The sequence below is a fragment of the Sander lucioperca genome, chromosome 3, assembly GCF_008315115.2.
Source record: "Sander lucioperca isolate FBNREF2018 chromosome 3, SLUC_FBN_1.2, whole genome shotgun sequence".
Classification (NCBI taxonomy): domain Eukaryota; kingdom Metazoa; phylum Chordata; class Actinopteri; order Perciformes; family Percidae; genus Sander; species Sander lucioperca.
The window spans coordinates 4,861,027-4,873,100 of NC_050175.1; the positions used below are offsets into that span (position 1 = coordinate 4,861,027).

Below are 12,074 nucleotides of genomic sequence, written 5' to 3' on the forward strand. Positions count from 1 at the left end.
ACCTTTTATTAATTCACAAATTTTATATAAACTTTTGCTCAAATATAATTTTTAATTTGGTATTGCTGTTAGTTGTTGTCGATAACAAGTGACTCAGACTAGTTAGAAAAGTAATTGATTAACATTAGTACGGTATTTGGGGGCGCCTGGTTGGCTCGCCTGTGCAGAGGCTCAGTCCTCGACACGGCGGCCGCAGGTTCATTTTCGATCTGCGGCCCTTTGCTGCATGTCGTTCCCCCTCTCTCTCTCACCAGTACGGTATTTACCTCTTCATAACAAGTCCGGTACATTAGCTGAAGCAATGTTTTAGAATTTATTAGCATTTAACCTTGATTAACAAGTCAGGTAACATTAAATCTGATTTGATATTTATGTTAAATGCTAAAAAACCTTACCTACTAATCTTACTAAACTTAGGTCACTCACTGAGTAGTAACAGTCTACACATCTTCTTTGTAGCATCCATGTTTGTTGTTATGGTTACAATCAACATTATGATTTTCCAACTTCAGAGCACGGGAAGAGACCGAAGTCAGAAGAACAACTTCCAGTCTCGGGAGGAGCAGAGAATTGTTGTGATGAAGAAATACGGTTTCCCCACAGTGAAGGGATGCAGTTTGGCGATGAGTAGTGGTATGAGAATAGGCCAGAGCGTTTGTGTAGAGGACGAGGTGGTGACATGTCCGGCCACAGGGGGGAGCTGGTGAGGGTAATTGAACTGGGAACTGCCATGGTGGGCGGAGAAGAAGAAGACTCCTGGGAAGAGGCGTGTGGAGTAAATAGTCATGCACCTGGGGCAGACTGTACAGCATGCTATGAATTGGCTCCTGTGGGTTGTTAGTAGTGTCCTGGAGTAAACCCTTGTGTCTGTGAGTGTGTACATTGGGATTGGGCCCATTACATCTCACCTGCCTCGTTGCTCAGGGATTATTTGATTTTACTGCCAACCCTAATCCTAAAAGTATATAAAGATACAGGTATCCTCCTCTCCCTGAGGAGATTTTGAACTTGTGCAGCCGCTTTGAATCATCCTGGGAAGAATTAAGAAATGATATTTGTTCAGCAGTTTCCTGACCTCACTTTCCCTGAGTGAAACTACTAATATTGGATAGAAACAGGGCAGCAAGTGTGCTTTCAAAATGTGACCCTCAAAAATACAAATCAGTTAAAAAGATTAGTGCTGTTTTACTGTAAGTATCAAAGGAAGGTTAAACTCAAGAAAAACTGGACCTGTTTAAGGTTCTTGAAGTTGTTACGACTCTCATCCGAGGCCAATATTTGGCTATTTGGCCTGATGTGAGAATGCCAACGATGGTTGTTCATCGTCTGTGTCTGTGAAAAAGGTCTATTGCAAAGTCCTCTCATAGATCTCATTGGTCCTAAGCTGCTCCCATGTGCTGCTGCCAGGATGACCTGGGGGTTCATTTTACTGACACTGGGAGAATGACACAAACGTAAAGCGTAAAGAAACACAGCAGCAACTCGTTTCCCACGACTTATTAGAATAGACTGTTGATCTTTCGGTTGCCTCTCATCATGCAGTTAGTTTGCTGTAGGTATCCTCCTCAGCCTGAAGTGTTTTCAGAGATGTACATGTTGAACCTGTGTTTGTCCTCAGCAGCTCTGAATCACCCTTAGAAGAATAAATGAATAATAATAACTGTTCAGTTGTTTGAAACAATAACAGGTTCTCTGAACACGAGGTCTGGCTTCTGACTTCTGACGGTGTGTTCACGTGCTCTAAAGTTGGAAAGTGGGAATGTTGATTTATTTATGTCAATTTCTCGCCGTTAATCACCGGCGTCTGTACAGCATCAACAGGGGTTGCCATTGTTGTTTATGTGTGTGTGACGTCAAAAACTGTAACTGGGAGTACAACCATCTGGTACCAGTTCACAGGTAATAAGTTTGGGGTTCCAGGAAACTTTCACTGCAGGAGGTTGTGAAAACACGAGTTACGGGTTGCCTGGAACGCGCCCTAAATACACAAGTAAACGAGGGTTAACAAGGGACAGGTGAAAGACATCAGGGCGGAGCAGACAATCACAAAAGCAGGAAAAACAAAAGACAGGAAGTAAAACAAGACCACACATAAGAGAACAGAGAGACTACAAAATAAAACAGGAAATGGAAAACCAACAGAAAAAAAACAAAAAACAACTAAACACAGAAACTTGACACTGGACGAGACGTGACACCTACTTCAAGTACAGCAAAAGATGTGAGGAAAGAGGATTTGAGAAAACTAATTTTTAGTGAAATGTGACGTTTAATAGTATATTCTATAAGTATATTGTGATTACGGAGGTACAGCTATGGAGGGTCATTTGACCCAGTATTTAAAATTAAAAGGAAAATGACAAATACATCCTTATTTTTTTTGGCAATGTAATAATGAAAGGTGAAATGTATTTTTGGAACAATAGAAAAGCCTAAATGCAAACGCTTCAATTGAAATGTGTAACGGCAAAAGAAAAAACAAACATAAGAACATTTAAAAGAGAAAGTTTTTCATTAAGATATAAAGCCTTATTTTACCTCCCTCTGTTTTGCATTCAACATTTTATAAAGGTGCTCTTGTGTTTTCTCTCTCCTCAGAGCAGAGGTTAGGGAACGTTAACGGCCTTTGTGATGGCGGACCGGATCAATTTCCGGGTTGAGCAAGGATAGATTAAATAAGGGAATTAACATGACAAATGATGAAGTATCAGTGAAAACTAATTCTCCTGAGTTTATTTCAGAGAGTCTGTAGAGACTACCTATATGGTAATCTGGTATCGATCCACAATGATGATGATCAGTCTCAAGTGCAGTGTGCCATGTACAAAGCCACCACCGGAAAAGCTAACTACTGGATCAGACTCTTTTCTACGGTAAGCAGTGAATGTTTCTGTTTTCTGTTCATGAAGCCATATATAGCCCTAGTTCAACGCATTCTCATGAACAGGTTTGTATGATATTGCACAGACTTATGCACAACAATTCCTATAATATCCTACAAAGTTATGGTGGCTGCCGGCCCGTCACATAAAGATTGGTCACATGACAGTTAAGTTTAGCACTCTTACAGTTGAATGTAAAATATGTAAAATAAGATTTTGAACCAGGTACGGAGCACCGTGAGGTCATTAACACCCGTTTGCAGTGTGCATGGTGGCTTGGAGGTTAGCACTGCACCAGAAAGTAGCAAGTGTATGTTTGTGGCCGGGTTGGCTCAGTGGTAGAGCAGGCACACATCTACTGAGAGAGTTATGCCTCGACGCAGAGGTCTAGGGTTAGAATCCGACCTGTGACAATTTCCTGCATGTCTTCCTCCCATTTCTCACCTTGCTATCCTATCAAATAAAGGCGGTAAAAGCCCCAAAAATTATTTTTAACAAAAACACCTGTTTGCAGGATGAAAGTCTTAACTTTTCCTGGATACAAACCGGGCTCCCCCGGTTGAAAGCACTGTGTTTAAACTTTGACAATGACATGGCAATATTTAAAATGTATTTGGTTGCAAAAAAATCCATTTTCTACTTATTGTATCTTTATTTTAAGTAATGTGTGCTTTGATTTCAAAGTGTTCAAAATATTCAGACTTTTTAATTACAACAAATGGGCTCCTGGCCAGCCTGACAATTATATGGACAGAGAGTCCTGCGTTGAGATGATCTCTTGGGGTAAGTAAACAAATGGTTTAGGAGGATAGGTAGTAGATTATTATATATTTATTTATTAATTTTACCTTAGACAAGATAAGAGAGGCACACTATGACGAATGAGTATAATTATTAAAGCAGCACAAAAAACAGGTCAAAGCAGAGGGGTATGAACATAGACTGTATAATATTAATGGACAAAGCATCCGGTTCGGCGAAGTGCTGCAAATGCGATTATAAATGCATTATATCTGAATTCCAGCAGGGGGAGACTCCTTAAACCTGTTTTCTATCTGCATTCCAGCAGCTTCTCACTTGATTTATTACCTCAGTAAACATTTTCATAATGAGTTTATGGTCTCAATCGCTAGTTTTAGTCTTCTGCAACACAGAACGATGTTAATTTTTTGAATTATGGTCTCGTTGATTTTAAAATCGGCGATAAAGCAGGGGGTGTTTTAGTCCTTGGCTATGATGTGATTACCAGTGAAAGTGTGTAACGTAACGTGGCTCCTCCCTCTCGTCTAAAATCGTCACATCCGCAACCAGGATGGCTGCGCCCGTAACAGCAAATTCAACAACTCATAGCAGATCTCCACAAACCAATGGGTGACGTCACACATGCTCCATCCATTAATATTATACAGTCTATGGGTATGAAGGAAGAACAGGACCCTCATTTTTAACTGTGCATATGCTCTTTTCTACTCATAGAATATGACTGATCCATTTCTTTGTGTGACTGAGAGTTTGGGCAGATTTAAAACTTCTCCTGACCATGAAGACCAACAAACCCTATACAGGATGTGCTTCTCATCTCAACCCTTAAAATCCCTACCGACACTGATTAACATGTTTCTTTCAGACTCGGGATTCGGGAACGATGTGTCCTGTCTTGACAGGAAGCCCTATGTGTGTACAGTGTTACTCTAGTAGTTCAGAGAGAACCTGAAGAGCAGCAGTTGGACCAGTCTGCTTCAACTGTAACCACTGCAAGCTTTTACATTTACTGCAATAAATATTCAGCATCAGAAAACATGTTGAAGGTTCCTGTTTAATTTCCTGACACTGCCAGTGATCATGTCATCATTAGGGATGTCTATATTTACAACCAGAGCTAGTTTGTGATCCTTGTCTCTAGAAAGGCCTTCCAACACACAAACTAATCAGAAAAATGCTAACTCTTGTTCTAAAATTGTAAAGATCCAGCATGTTAATTTGCAGAAACATATCAAACTAGACAATTAATATGGCCGGGTTAAAAAGATTGATTTTCAGATTCACATCTGTTTGTATTATATGAAAAGAGAAGACTTCGAGAATCCATTGGTATTTGGTATGTCATGCTAGCTTGCCAGGAAAGGGGTTAAAAAACTACTCCAAAGATAGGCTACATTTTTTGCGAGGGAAAAACTGGCACGCCCATTTTTAAAGGGGTCCATTGGACTCTTACCTTAAGACATCTGAATAAAATGTCACAAATGTTGGAAACTAGGCCTCGGGGTACCATTATGTTGGAACCTCACGCTGGAAATACCAACTATGATAGTCAAAGTAAAGTAAAGTAATTATTATCAAATAAACAATGTAATTCATTTGCCATAAATGTAATATTCGAACTTGTGAAAATAATTGCCTGTTACTTTGGCAACTGTTTAGATGCACACTTGTTAAACTTGTTTTACTCTATAAAGAATCTGAAAACATTCTCACATCAGCTACATAAAATCAACAGAATGGACCCGTACAAGTGCTAATATGTTGCGTGGTTAAGGTATCACAGGTGGCTATGACCTCAACAAGGATCGAAGTACCGAAATAAATAAACATCTTGTAACAAATATAAAAGTGGCTTTTTTTCTCAACAGTTGTATTAAATGTAGTAATCTTACACATCGCTGTTGCTAGCAGTAACTTATCACAAAGCCTTGGTCCCCTGCATCATTTTCTCAAAGGCAGAGCAGGATACCCAGGGCTCGGTTTACACCTATCACCATTTCTAGCCACTGGGGGACCATAGGCAGGCTGGGGGAACTCATATTAATGTTAAAAAACCTTCTTTCATGCCATGGGACCTTTAATGTTTAATTTCTTATACTGCACTGTAACTTTTATTTTTGTATTTTATCTGTTTTTAATTTATTTATTTTTTAATCGTTTTTGTGTAAAGCACTTTGAATTGCCCTGTTGCTGAAATGTGCTATACAAATAAAGCTGCCTTGCCTTGCCCTGCGGACTTGTTGGACCGAAATAAATAAACATCTTGTAACAAATATAAAAGTGTTTTTTTTTCTCAACAGTCATATTAAATATAGTAATCTCACACATCGCTGTCGATAGCAGTACCTTATCACAAAGCCTTGGTCCCCTGCGGACTTCTACCAATGTTAAAACCATTAATGCACAGTTTTCAATAGCATCAAGGGAAATTATAATCTAGAGATTATTATCATTTTTAATATTATTTCAGTGCGGATGTGTTGGTGCATATTGACATGCATGGTGCATATTTCTTTAAACATATAATCTTATTATTGTTCGTTATTTATTTAAGGGGCCACCGGAGGAGTTTTGGGACCTTTAGCCAAAAAAGAAATGACCCTCCCCTTGCCAGTAAAACAATTTCTATGACCCTTCAAAACGATTTGGAAAAAAGACATGACCTTCCCCCAACAATTCACAGATACCTTTTGTACTGGTTTGCGCTTCGCAAAGATATACAGATTCCCATTGTTTGTTTGTTTTTACAGCCATGACATAAGCGACTAAACCTCTGCATTCTCATCTGACGCATCCCACTCCTCTGTTATGGTGTGGTGGCCATTTCAGTAGATTTACTCACTAACATTGTTGTGGAAACACAATAAGCATGGAAACTAAATGCACACTTCATGCATTACTGCATTACTTCAAATACTAAGTTACTCCTCTAGTAAACTAGTATTCACATGAAATAAAACAATAAAACATTGAGACCATTCAGCAAGGCACTCTGGGTAGCCTAACATTCAACACACAAACTGGTTGCTATGGACTCATCACCAGGCTTCCTCCACTTCGCCGTTTAAACAAAGTGGAATAAACGTATAAAAGTCTAAATCTACACAAAACCCGCAATCAATTAGTAAGCTGACATCAAATGTGGCATTTAGGAAACCTTTATTGCAAGGTTGGCAAGGCAAGCTGTCTAGACTAGTGCAACAGTAACTTTTGTTTTTTGCGTCCTGCTGCTCCCATCGTCAGCCAGGTAATATTTTTTTTACTAAAGCAGTATAAGAAATCAGATGTATTACATACCACCATTTAGTTGTTTTGTGTTATTTAAGATATTTATAAAATATCTGATCATTCCAGACGTTATAATTCCACTCATTTTTTAAACAATGCAATTATCTGTTTCAGCCACCAGGGGGGCAGCTCCCCCTGCCCCACAGCAAACTCATGGGTCAGACCATCTGGTAGCGAAGGAGGACCGAGACTGAGAGAGCTATATAGAGCTACATGGAAAAATATGCACCAAACAAGCCACTTTGAAATTTTGCTGTTTCATGAATACAAAAGTTGGGTGACCCCCCCCCCCTCTGGACTGAAAAATGTTGGATGACCCTCCCCTCAGCAGAAAATAAAAAGACATGACCCTCCCCTATTTTCCTCCGGTGGTCCATTCCATAAATACCGAACGGTCCCTAAGTACAGTGTTTGCCACAGAATTACATTTTATTTGTGGGGGTACTGGTAGTCTTGCATTGCCAAACCTATCTCTACTGCACTGCAGAGTAAGGTCTGGCCCTTCTACACAACATTTCTGGATAGAAGAAAGTGTGTGTGGATGTAAATGTCATGTTTTCTTTGGTGTTAACTTGCTAGGAATTATTTGTTAATTTTAAACGTACATAGCGTTAAATTGTGTAACTTGTGTACATCACATTAACTTGCGTATATCAAGTTTACTTACTTACATTACATTAACTTACGTACATTAAGTTATCTCACATATATTGTACATGTAAATGTATGCGAGTTAACTTACGATAAACTAACCCCTGCATTAAGTGAACTTATGTACATTACGTTAACTTGCGTACATATCTTGCCCGGTATCAAGTTTAATTCGCCCTGTATTTTTTCTTGGGGATGTATGAAAAATTAAATTGTATTTTAAATATTTCACCATCTTAACAGTCAGTGTAATATTAATGCATACCTAACGACTGATGTAGCCTAGTATCATCTTTTCATTACTGCTGCTACGGCTTTGCATGGTTGAGCAGTGTTAGAAGATGGGTTAGGTCTATGTAACTATGTGTTCTGATGTTTGCATGGCTTCCTATGCTGAAGGTGGATACTGTTTGATGTGTAGCTGTGCTGGGGTTTTTGATGTTTCCTGTGGCTCTGCATGGCAAGCTGAGAAAGCTTTTCTGTTGTTTTAGCTGTCTGTATGGTGTATGGTTGACTCTTGCTTGTGTAGTTTAATCTGTACTAATGTCTCGTTGATTTTCTGTCTGTGTAGTTTAACCTGCACTAAAATCTCATGTGGAGGGGTGTTATAGGTATATGTGTGTGTGTGTGTGTGTGTGTGTGTGTGTGTGTGTATATATAGCCACGAGAGGTCGCCCCCTAACAAGAATCGTATGTTGGTAGTTGCTGCCTGCACAGTCTGGTTGTTTCCTGGGTGAGGACGGGCTGACTTTTCTCCACCTCTCCTTTTTTCGGTAACACTTCATAGTGAAGGTGCATGAATTATCATGAAGGCATTTGTCAATTAACAAGATGTTGAAGTAGGAGGCCTGTTTTTGGGGATATTTTGGCAGTGAGGTGGTCCGTGAGTTTCTGTTTTATTGGTTAATCGGTCCTGGGTCTGAAACGGTTTGAGAAACACTGACCTAAGGAGTAAATATTATCAGCATCAGTGGGCCAATCAGCACGCAGCATGCTTCTACCAAGCTCTAATCATGTCTGTGATTGGCTGTCTAACGTTACACGTCGTAGAGACACACAGGAAAAACTCTGTTACACAGAGACGGGGGTAGACATAGTTGGAGCTGAGAAACAAATACTAAGATTTGTGCCGTAATGTTGTAATTTCTTTTTATTTCATGAAATTAGTATCGAAATAAGTATCTTTATTGAACCATTATTGAAGTTACAGTATTGGTATTGAACATTTTTTAACGATACCCAGCCCTATCCACAGATAAAGTGAAACCAAAGGATTCACTGTGTGTATGTTTGACATGAAAACATGATTTAAAAAAACAATCATGCCAATAATTATTATTTCATTTCTATGCACTAAAAAGGTAGCCTGGCAATCCAGGTTTGTGGAGGTGCCCACGGTGGACACCCGTTGCCGCGGGGGGACGGCGGTGGCGAGCGGGGTGTCCTGGCTGCCTCTTTCTGTCTGAAATTACTAATATTATTAAATACAACATGGCAAATTTTAGACAGATTAGATCTTCTCTTTCTACAGAGGCTGCAAAGACATTTCTCCATGCTCTCATTTTCTCGCACATCTCATACTGTATTACCTGTTGGGGGCAGGCAAGTCCAACAACAATAAAACCCTTAGAATCCTTGAATAAACAGGCTCTGAAGGTTTTCGACAAAAAGCCATGAAGGTATCACCACTGTGGTATACTATACAAACACAATCTACTTACTTTTGAAATGTTTAGAGTGTTTTCAAATTTGTGTACAGTCTACAAATCCTAAATGGCTTGGCTCCTACCTGTTTGTGCAAATTTGTCATTTACCGTGCTGCTGGTTCTGTAAGGTCCACTAGAATAGCTTCCATACATAACTGCACTGTACCCTTTCGCTCTTCAGCCTTTGGGCAGGCAGCTTTCTCTTTCAAAGCCCTTAACCAATGGAATACTATCCCGGTCAATGTAAAAAGCTGTGGTTTGTTTAGTAGCTTTAAAGCTAATCTAAAAAATCACTTAAAAATGACTCAGCAATGCACACACACTGTTAGTTAATCATTCCTCACAACTGTTGGTCTTACTTGTCTCTCGAACGGGGCTGACGGGGTGTGTGTGTGTGTGTGTGTGTGTATGTGATATGAAATGTAAAATATTGTTATTTGTTGTATGTTTTTTTACTCATTAAGCGATGTTTCAACTTTTAAAATGTTGTATTTGTGTTTTTCGAGGGACTGCAGATGTAAATTAGCCAAAGGCTAACTCTGGTGCAGTGCATCAAATGGTCACATTTATGTTTTAATTGCACATTGTCCCTTATAAATAAATTGAAATTGAAATTGAAACTCTTAGCTACCAGAGGAGCTAACTGGTAGATTAAACTCTTAGCTACCAGAGGAGCTAACTGGTAGATTAAACTCTTAGCTACCAGAGGAGCTAACTGGTAGATTAATCTCTTAGCTACCAGAGGAGCTAACTGGTAGACTAAACTCTTAGCTACCAGCGGAGCTAACTGGTAGATTAAACTCTTAGCTACCAGAGGAGTTAATCAGTAGATTAAACTCTTGCCGTATCCGGTCGGCAAAACAGCAAAAAACATCCTTCTTGCAAAGGAAGGATTGGAGCGCTGTCTTCTGTTCTTCTTTTAGATAAAAAGCCAAGTCTAACACATTCATTGTAGCGGCCAAAGCCGTTTCAAACAACTGGTGTTCATCCGTAGCCATCTTGCAATGTTTACTGATGACTTGGACGTCGCAGCGCTGTCGTCATCTGTTTAGCTCGCCTCTGGCCCGCCTATATCAGATACACAGATGTGATTGGTGCAGCTCGGCTCCAAGGGCATAGTTAATGAGCATCATTACTGAATGCCAGAGGGACTCGCTGAGCTAATTACAATTGTGCTCTCGCGAGGACTCTGGATTTCCAGGGTACTAAAAAGGTAGGTACAAAGGCTTTAGGCCACCCTATATGTTATTGTAGGCCAAGTTTAATAAGCAACTTAATTTTATACAGTAGGGGTTCCTGCTCTGTCTCTCTGTCAGTGAATGGGAAAACACTGAAGACCCCTGATCTAAAAGAATAGTCCATAAAACGGTACGAAGCTGCAACACGTCAACTAAATGAGATGTGTCTTAATTATTATACAACAGTTAGTTGTATATGACAGTTAGTTTGGATATACAGTATCCTCATGCGTGAGGCGAGCGTGGCTGGTCGTCTTAGTGACGCCGCAGGAAACTGCTGTGACCTACCGCAACACACACACAGAATGTGGAAGATGTGTTGTTTTTAGTGCAGTGAGTGGGGTCTTGGAGGCCCCCTAGAGGTCGGAGGCCCCCGGGCACCGGCCCAATCGGCCCGGTGGTAAATCCGGCCCTACACCTTACCTCCTATTAACTACTGATGTAATCCAGAACTGAAGTAGCCCAATAAGACTGCTGAGTTATTCTCCCCAGTAGAGAAATACATTCAACACATGAACATAACTTCATGATGAGTGTTGATTGGCTGTTACTTGTCTAACATCTACCAACCAGATATAGTTGTGGGCGGGACATGAAGTGAGATCAGTGGTGAGTGAAACGGGAGCAGAGGGAGAGACTCAGAGCTGTAGCTGAGACAAAGTAGAACAGCTTTTATTTCATTAACTTTATAATAAAACACAGATACAGATCATCTGCAAACTGCCAAATATGGGACAGAGCCTTTCCAGCTGCTGCTCCACGACGGTGGAAGCTGCTGCCTTCACATATCAGATGGTCTCCCTCCATTTCTGTTTTTATATCTGGGATAAAGACCCATTATAACTCTCTAATCTCTCTATCTGGTCTCATCATGTCATCATTCTGGGTTTGGGAACTGCTGCTTGTTGTTGGCGTTGGGATCTTCTTTTTGGGTTTTGATATTTACATTTTAATGTTCTTTTATTCAGCACTTTGGTCAGATTAATGTGTGTTTAAATGTGCTCTAGAAATCAACTTTACTTACTGAAAGTTAACATAAACATTTTACAGACCCAGAGATATGTTGCTTATAATAATTAATCAAAAATCACAATCAGAACAAGTTTTACTGTTTATGAATAATGTTTATTATACAGACGATAGATTATAGATATAGACCAAGATATAATAACAGGTTTATAACACTGACAAAACTGCAAGATACAACTATTATAAATGCATTAAAGACAATTCATATTCCTTCATATATAATATAAAACATCACACATACATACACACACACACACACACACACACACACACAAACACAGCTACACACACACACACACACACACACACACACACACACACACACACACACACACACACCAAAAGCAGTGATCCCTATAATCACACACATCCACAACAACATCAAGAAAAGATCAATTAACTCAATATATATATACACAATATAATATCATCTACATATATACACAACATACTAATACAGACGATAAGGGAACATCTGCACCCTGTCAGGATCAAAGGTTAACTTCTGACATTCAAAA

The 12,074-nt window shown here is 39.6% G+C and overlaps 1 long non-coding RNA gene across 1 annotated transcript; it reads left to right on the plus strand.

The window, feature by feature from the left end:
• The first annotated feature begins 3,578 nt into the window (after positions 1 to 3,578).
• On the plus strand, positions 3,579 to 4,675 carry LOC116056331. Its single transcript, XR_004106552.1, has 2 exons — positions 3,579 to 3,665; positions 4,510 to 4,675. It is a non-coding gene; the product is annotated as an uncharacterized LOC116056331 (long non-coding RNA).
• The last annotated feature ends 7,399 nt before the right edge of the window (positions 4,676 to 12,074 follow it).